We start from the raw sequence: 9717 nt of genomic DNA, 5'->3' as shown, positions 1-9717 counted from the left end.
TAAGAATATCACGAGAGTCGCCTTAAGATGGACACCACCAGGCAAAGGAAAACCTGGAAGGCCCAAAACCACCTGGTGCAAAACTTTGACACTAGAGTTGGACAAGATGAACCTGTCATGGAGAGAGGTGTTATATGTTGCCAAGGATTGAATGCAATGGAAAGAGCTCATTGAAGCCTTATGTCCCAAAGGGGATAAAGAGGAGTAAGTGACTAAGTTCCTGGGAATTAAAAGTGTTAATGAAGGGAAATTAATTGCTTTGTGGCACACTTTCTAAATAACAAACTTTTTAATTTTGGGCTTAGGGGAAGGTATCGACTATTTTTATGTCAAAAGACTCAAGTCCAAGTAAAGTCATGAGTCATTGGTGTTAAAGTAGGGGCAGCAGTAGTAGTGTCTGTGGGGATTTGGCTTGGGAACTAGAGGTCACCGGTCAAGTCCCCATACAGACCCAAGTATGGGCTGGTAGCTGGAGAGGTTCCAGTTTGCCCCCTGGGCACTGCCAAAGTGCCCTTGAGCAAGGCACCGAATCCCTAAACTGCTCCAGGGGTGCTGTATCATGGCTGACCCTGCTATACCCCTCGGCAGTAATTGCATGAGTGAGTGTGTGTAATAAGACAGATATGTGAAAGTCACATTTCAACTGCAAACTGCCCTGTATGGATTGACAAGACATGAATTAATAGAAAAGTCCAAGTCGAGTTGCAAGTCTTTTTTGATTTTGTCAAGATGAATCTGAAGTCATCAAATCTGTGACTTGAGTCTGACTTGATTTTACACCTCTGCTTGCTGAAGGGCTGAAATATGATAGATGGGTTTTCTGCTCATATTATAAGTTAAATATTTCGGCGTAAAATTTCAACACTTCCTCCTTTAACCCAGATGAAACAGTGATTATCTTGTTAGCATTCACCGGCTCTCATGCGGGTCAGATGGCAAGCCCATGGCTAATAATGGCTAACAAAGTAATAAAGTTTTATTTTGGGTAAAATGACAATTGGCCCTTATTTTAGTGTCCCTTCAGTGTAAATGGAAATGGACTGCACTGCACTTCCAACCACTCTAAACGCTTTTTACATTACGAGCCACATTCACCCATTCACACACTGGTGGCTGAGGCTACCATACATGGTGCCACCTGCTACTCAGTAATCATTCACACACACACTCATACACTGATGGAACAACCATCGTGAGCAATTTGGGGTTCAGTATCTTGCCCAAGGTTGCTTTGGCGGCAGGGATAGGACCGCTGATCTTCTAATTGGTGGATGACCCACTCAACCTCTTGAACCACAGCCACCCCTGCAGCAGCAGTGGATACTGATAACTGAATGTTGGCGAAACAAAATCCAACTTGAATGTTGGACATGACCTCTCTACATCGCAAGTGTTAGTTTAATATTAGCCATTATTTTGTAGGGCAGGCTCTTTTGCTTCCAATACATATCCAATTATAAGATGTCCACACCATCTGCTCTGGAGATACCTGGAAAGCCCTCTCACTTGCTACCTAAATAGGAAACTTTCTAGGATGTGAGAGGGAGGCGTCCCCCCCGTCAATGGAGTCTTTCCCGAAGACAGATGCTGTTGTTGAACGTCAACGAGGTCAGGCCTCCCGCTGGGTGACATGGAAATGAAATGCGGTCAGGTGAAACTCTGACGCATCCTGAAGCCATCTGCAAGTGTGTTTGTGTGTGTGAGAAGGGTTAGTGGGGGGATTCTTATGCACTCACTGACGAAGATGCTAATAGCAGCACTAATAGTTGAAAAGCCGCGTACAGCATTGGACTTCCAGCCTTGACCTACATTGTGCACATAAACTCATACACACTCACACACACAGCAACACACACTGGGTGTTGTTTTGAAACTCTAGCACCAGTCTACATCCCCAGTGGGCCCACTGGTTCGTCCATCAGTAATGAAACTCTAGCGGGTCACATGCTGGTGTTGAAATGCCCCCTGCTTGGTCCACTGGCCCAGCTCTCATCCTCCACACACACTCACACTAACACTTCATCATCATCATATCTCTGCTGGCCTCACTGTGGAAGTCGATCAGTCAGCAGGGAAGCAGTAGCTGCTCCCCCCCAGGCTGCAGAGGAGTCACTGGGTAAAAACATCAAGGACTTCATCTCTGGGATTAGATGCTGTGTTAGAGAGCATCCCAAGGTCACAATTCCAGCCCCATTCCACAGCCAAACCTGCTCCAATAACTCTTGAACCTTTTCCTGCGTACTCTCTGAATGAAATGAATCAGCCTTGTATAATTAGGTGATGTAACTCATCCTCTAGTGGCCATATTAGGGCACCTAAGCTGTGCAAGTATGCAGAGCCATAGCTACTAATAAAGTCATGTGTTTAGTATAAATCCTAACCTTATCAAAAGATCCCTTTCTGGTAGAAAACCCTCAAGGAAAATTTCCCACCACTTAGGGTATGCCAATCAGATGCAGAGTAGGGCATTATGCTTCCCTGTTGACATTATCTGACAGCGATACTAAGAGAGCTAACAGTGCTAACAACGGCAAGAGTGCCAACAGAGCTAACAATGCTAATGGGGGTAAGCTTATACCTACCAGGACAACCTAAGGGGTTGGGGGAAGGGAGGGAAGGAAGGTGGGCGTTATTGTTTCTGTTGATCGAATCGGCATTGTTGATAATAACCCCGGGAGGTAACACAACCAAAAACACAGCAACAACCCCCCCAGCTAGCCCGTAGCTCCTATATACGTTAGTCAGTAACTGGCCCACACAGAGGAGAAGCTAATCAAGCAAATTAAGTGACAACACCTGCAGATATGGCCAGGGTGTTCTTTCAGCAGACAAGGATCAACATTAGCATCATGTCTCTGTCCATCTGATGAACTTAAGTCCAATATTCACTCTCATTTCAACTCCAGTACCTGACAAGCACATTTGATTCTTAAGCTAGCAGCTGATTTTGTCTTCTCTTTGGTGCAGGTAACGTTAGCATGCAGTGGGTTTAATATCCCAGACACATGACAAATAGCTACTAGAGCATGTTTAATAACACAAATATTCTAGGTTCACTTCAACATCTGTTGTATCTCTTATCTGAATGCTGTGGCTTTTAGGTTTACTCTGGGTTTGGGTCCCATAAATACCTAAAATGAAAATGGTATCTTGAAACCACCAACGCTGACGTGTTCAGAGGTCCAGATGTCGTCAGAGAAAATTTCCATACTTCTATCTCAGTGCAATCAGAGGGCAGTTGATCAAAGAGAGTAATATATCAAGGTTTTTGAAACAAGAAGATAACATGTTTTACTAAAATGACAGATATCTGATAATATTTGCAGACGTCAGATGTGGCATTTCAAACAAACAGCTTTAAAGACCCAAGCCACCATTTGACTTCTGTGTCTGCTCAGTAGTGAGCCCAAAAAGGTCAAAATGTTAGTTAAATATAATTATATTTCATGATCTGATTGCTGATAACTTTTGTGGTCAGCATCATAAACCCTGAGGCTAATGAAGGGGGAATTCCTGGCACAATTTGACTTTTTATTTTTACTCAAAGTGTAATTCACTGTGGTTTGGCAACACGTCCTTAAAATAACCAAAAACAGACCCAGAAGTCGCTCCTAAACTGTTTCCCTGAATCTGGAAGTGTTTTTATGGTGTGGTGTCAGTGTGAATCTTCACAGTCCAAATCTGTTTTATGGAACAGTGAAATTTATTTTAAGACATCTGTCAGGAACATTTCAAATACATTTAGAGATGATTGACAGTAAGTGTCTCTATTAAAAAACTGATTGACTTTGATTGAAATCTGTGATGTAGAGGAGTGGCTTGTGAGTTAATGTACTGTGGTTTGGAGTTGAGGTTTTGGCTTTCCAAGGTTCCAGACACTGTTAACCATGTTCCCCTTTCCTTGTCCAATTCCTCTGCACCTGACAAAGAGCCAGTTTGGGCTTGAAGTGTTGTACTTTTCCTCATGCAACAAAGTAGAAGGTCCTTGGGAGGCAGAAATCACAAGCAGTATGTTTTGCAACCAAAAATGCAGCAAAGCACCTTAAGTGATCAGTCATTGTTCTCTCTTCATACGTAGTCCCTAAAATAATTTAAAGCTTTATTAAAATGGCAGATGACCAATATAACTTGAGAGGACAGTGCATGTTTAAAGTCCCTTTCTGAACATGTTTTATAGGCTTGCTAATATTACTTTGTTAAACATGGATTTCCCACATAATAGATAAAAAAAAAACTTTGAAAAGGGGATGGAAGTAGATCTACTCTAAGATTATCTTACTAAATAGAAACATGTCAATATCATAAACATTTATTTGCCACAGAGCTTACTTTCTGCAATAATCCAAAATTCAGTGGAAAAAAATGCCATTGGCCTTTTGTCGAGGGAACCAGGGCTAAGCTTACTTCCGTGTTGGTCTACAAAAAAATGTCATCCCTGATCCACTCTACACCCTGTAGCACATGGGAGTAGTGTTCCTTGGAGGCCCTCTCCAAGAAACCCCTTTCCGACAGAAAGCTATTCATTCTTAACAAAGAGATCCCTTTCTGGTAGAAAGCCCTCAAGGATAATTTCCCACCACTGAGGGTAAGCCAATCAGAAGCAGAGTAGGACATTTTGCTTCCCTGATGACATAATCAGTCAGCGATACTAACAGGGCTAACAGTGCTAACAAAGGCAAGAGTGCCAACAGAGCTAACCATTATTTATACAACCTGATGTGCACCTCCCCAGAAATGTAATTAAACAAATTTGTAAGCTGACATTTCCCTCAGTGGAAACAGCTTTTATTTACTTTAATTTCACAGATAAAAAACAATAAAATGTGAAGACAATAAAGCCTCCACAAACATAGCGTTTTAAGTCTTGTGTGTGATTTATCCTGGCTTCATATGAGCAGAGGAAATTTAGGCTAGTTACTTGGCTAATTTATACAATGTAAAATGCCATAGGCTTGTGCTAATAACGTTAGCATGTTGTATTTGTTTGGAAAATGTGTTTAGTATAAGACAGTTGCTTTGTTAGTGAACCTTGTGAGTTGTAATGGAGCTTAACTTTGTCACGTTACCTTTGTTAAATGTTGCTGTTGTCCCTGGCTTCATGTGAGTAACGAGGAAAGATCTGGAGGAAAACTGACTAGCTAACGTATCAGAATGGTAAGTGCAGTTAGCATCTTTTATTTTTGTTGTTTGTTAGCCTGTTAGCTTGTAGGCTAACCGGCAGCGGCTGAACCCTTAATAATGTTTGTGAAACATACAATATTATCTGCTGCAATAAGGTTTTCTGACAGATAGTGGAAGGAAGCTGCAGGTGTCTGGTTAACATCCAAAAGCGGCACATTCTTCCTTATTTGCTGTCAAAACTTTAACTAATGCTAACTTTAGCTGTACGCTGGAAGTTTCAGGTATCTTTGCCGCTGCTTTGTTAAAGTCTGTTTCATAGATTTTCATAATAACCAGATAGAGAATGGCAATATGGTTCATTTTCATAAACATGGATTTGCTCGCCAATTTTTTATTAGGTTTTACTGTTACAGTGGCCCACTAAAGTTTCTCCCACTGGCTCAGCTCATGCGTTCCCGCTCAGCTTTAGACTTAACATTTTGATGACAAAACAGATTTTTCAATCATTTTCTGGGATCCAGGAAAATTTTACAAAAATTAAATCTCCATGGATGAAAAATTCATAATAAAGAGTCACAATTGACTTTGTTTGCAGTTCGAGGTGTCCTGTCAACAGTTGTACAGACACCTCTTTTATAATGGTCGTCTTCAGGGCAGCAGCTCCCAGCTGGTGGGTCGCAGTCCAAAAGTGGCTTACTGATCCCTTCTGAAAGGACTGCAAGTGACTCGCAAATGTGTCAAATTGATAAGAAACACACTTTATTTTGAAGTGTTGTTTTCTGCTGTAGAGTGATGGACAGAGACAGCGAACTAGCTCAATGACAATGAAATGTCATTGAAATGGAAGCTGTTTGATTATTGACTTACAGGAAGAAACCAGAAAAAAACAAAACTATGGATCAAAACTCTCCTCTCAGCTGGCCTCTCATGACCAAAGTGAACTTTGATGTTGTTTTGACAGTTGGACTTTGAGATGCTGGGCAGGTCACCTGAGCTGGATAAACACTGTGTCATTGGTCGAAAACCACTAACCTGCCAAAAGAGCTTCAGGAATGAGGAAGTAAGTGCTTGTTTTGTTGTTGACACCCATGTTTTTAACAGGCTCCAGAGGTCAAAGGGTCACAAAACCCAGTAAAACACATGAATGATTATCAGGTCAGTTGAGGACAACAGATCTGCAGTCATGTGGCTCCATGTGTTTTCCCATTCATTCATGATGCATCAGGATCTTATTTGACGAGTCCTTTTGTTTGTATGTCTGGCTTTAATCAGAGTTTATAACTGGGCACTTAAACAATCATTACTGTTGAGCCAGTTCCCCCATGTCAGCGTTGAATGAAATCAAACAAAGGCTGCACACAATATAGATAAGAATGATGTAATGTCTAAAATAAGCCTTTATTTTTTCCACTAATTTAGGCCTTATGTGAATGCTGACTCTTGGACTCTTAACAACTGTCACATAAGCTGGAAATTAAATTCCCTCTGGTTCTAGTGTGCATGATATGATGGCCAGTAATAAGCCTTGCCCAGCAATTAGACAACTAGCATTGCTTAGCACACAGACTGGAAGCAAGGGGAAACCAAAAATCTACCCACTGCTAGTGGACAGATAAACTGAAAGAATCAAGGCGCTTTACTCCAATCAGAGAATGTGTACCTTCTTCCCGACCTCCAGAGGGAGAACAAGCATTTATCTGGGTGTTTGGGATCCTTATTAACTCTTCTAGCCTTATTCTTGTGGCACCTGTTGTCAATATCCTGGAGGTAGGGTAGTATGTTCAGCCGAACCAACCACCTTGTGCTGGGCCTTGTGGTCCTGTGTGGTGCTGTTTCCGAATCAGGCAGTGATGTTCCCTGTTGGGATGTTCTCAATGGTGCAGGCTAGGTGCACTGCCAGGAGAGGCAAAGCTGGCAGATGTTTGTGCATTGACATCTAGGGTTTAGGGTGTCTCGATTCTTGTTGGGATAGAGGGGCAGGGTGACGTGACTCTCCAGATGGAGGTTTTTCAGAGGCACACTTCAAACAAGTGTTATGAGAAATCATTGGCAAGATGGCAACAAAAGCAACAAAAGAAACCTACAAACGCGTTGTGTTAATTAATAAAGATGTAATAATTATGGTAACCATCGGGCTATCTTATTGTAAAACTTCAATTAGTAGCCTGGGCTATTATTTGCTTAAATCACTGAAATCATGAGGCCTGTATTTGGGACAGGCTTTTAATTCTTTTCACACAAAACTGTTGCTCAGCAAAGATCAGGAAATACAATCAACTTGTTTATTTAAATCACTATGCATCAGATAATATATCGAATATGAATCATTTATTTGCTCTAGCTCTGACAGACAGCATCAGAGAGAGAGAGTGAGTTATGGGACTCGAGGATAGCAGTGCCTGGCATACCGACACACCACCACTTTATCCTGTTAAAACAATACTCACAATTTGGATTAATTTTTATGAGAAACCCTTTTGATTCTCTTGATCTGAGGACCCTTACGGACTAAAGGAATATGTATAACTTACATAGTAATTGAGGAATGGACACATATTCTGAGGGCCCCAACAACCTGGTTTTATACACCCGAAGAACTTCTGTCAAAAAAATCAACTGCCTGGCAACCAGACCAGGCCTCTAATTGAGACAGGCCTTTATTTGTGAAAATGTGTAGCCACATTGGGCTAGTAAAAGGGACTGGGCTTTTAATTGAAGTTTTACGGTAGTTTAATGTAATTTCAATGTATTATGGTCCTTGTCTTTATTACAAGCAAAACACAAGAAATCGCTAATATGTCGATGTCATGTGAGGGGGAAAATTCAACATAAGTCCAGCATCAAAGTCGCTGCTCCTCTAATATCATGCACAGACTGGCATGACAGGAGTAGGGGTTGCTACTCAGGTCTCAAAAAAAGTTTGCAATTGTAGATCTAAATCTGAGTTTTCCTTAAACGACCACCGTACAAAGACTAAAACCTTTTATTTAGATGAACAACATGCCATTTTATCTGGTACCACAAACTTCACATAATTGAAAAGTTGTCCCTCTATGTTTGGCCAAGTAGTGGACACCCACACACACACACACACACACACACTCAAAAAGTAAACCTTGTCTTGAGGGTGCAGCGCCTTGGTGCATTACACTGTGATTCACAGCAATTTACAGTTTAACTAAGAGCTAGCTGACATAAGGAAATCTAGAGGACACAAGAGGAAACATCCTAAAATTTGGCCTCATTGTGGTGCTGTAGCGGAGAGGTCAGGAGGTTATGCTCTACTATACTATGACATTTCACCATCTTACATCAAACACAATAATAAAATTGAATCACATTTACTATATTGTTAAGGTGTCATGCTGTGTCTTTATACATTATATATGTAATGTATGAGTAATTAGTTATAGGCCTATACACAGTTGACACACTAGAGTTGCTGATCGTGCTGCTTCTAATCACATCACACCACCGTCACTATTGACTTGTAATCTTGTCTCTATTTGTTCTTGTACAGTTTCTATTTTTACTTCTATTCTTATTATAGTTTTATGTACCTCTTACTATTTATGTATCTATTCTTATCACCGTCCTAGTGCTGCTGCAACAACCAAATTTCCCCTCTGGGATCAATAAAGGCTTATCTTATCTTGAAGACATTAGGATTTATCACGTGGGTAACACAAACATCCAAAGCAAATTTCATGGCGACTGACCAAAGTGTTAGATGAGACCTACTGGCTGACGTCACATTCCTGACTACAGCGGGTTTTGAGAGGGTTTTATCAGGGATATTTCTCAACCCGTAGACGAATCATGTGGTCCTCCAGTGTGAGTGAACACGTTAAAGAAAACATGTTTTCAGATGATAGAAACGATGTTTTCCTTCTCGGCTCCTCCAGGTGCTGATGTAACCTGTTTTTGCTTCAATCAAAGCGTGTCTTTGTTGGACATTTCAAACAGACACTGTGTCAAAAAATACATTCGGTGTTGAGCAAACACACACAAAGATTAACATTTCTGGTACATTAACACCAGATTTTTTGTTTTCAGTGACGTCAAAGCTCTCGATTAGAAGTCTTGTTCACGTTTGAAAAAAAGCTGGAGTGTTTTGTAATAGTGTTTTGACGAATAGAGAGTTGTGTGCTGTGGAAGAAGTAGTACTTAGATCCTTAAGTAAAATACTTCTCTGTTTAAGGCTTGGAGTTGGATGGTTTAATCTACACCAAGGCATCACAATCTGTAAGATCATCATATGTTTGCAGTTTCACTGTCCCGTGAGAACCCAGTATCTCCAAAAAAATCAACTTTCCATGGTGTCAGAAAAGCAGCCCTGTTTTCAGCTGTGTGACAATGCATTTTCCAGCTGATCCAAGAGGGTTTTTAAAACGTTATTTAGTTAAAGAAGTAGGGGAATTTCCTCAACACATAAAGGAGCACTTCATCCTTCAGTTTATCACAAACATTCAGAATCAACATTTAGAGATCCTTGGTTTTCACTGGATCAGAAGGCAATGAGAAACTGTAATCTGAAAAGTAACTATCGGACAAATGTAGTGAAGTAAAAAATACAATATTTACCTCTGAGATGTG

Source organism: Epinephelus fuscoguttatus, linkage group LG23 (genome assembly GCF_011397635.1).
Source record: "Epinephelus fuscoguttatus linkage group LG23, E.fuscoguttatus.final_Chr_v1".
In the NCBI taxonomy this organism is placed as follows: Eukaryota; Metazoa; Chordata; class Actinopteri; order Perciformes; family Serranidae; genus Epinephelus; species Epinephelus fuscoguttatus.
The sequence above is the reverse complement of the archived record's forward strand: the minus strand, read 5'-3'. Positions refer to the sequence as shown.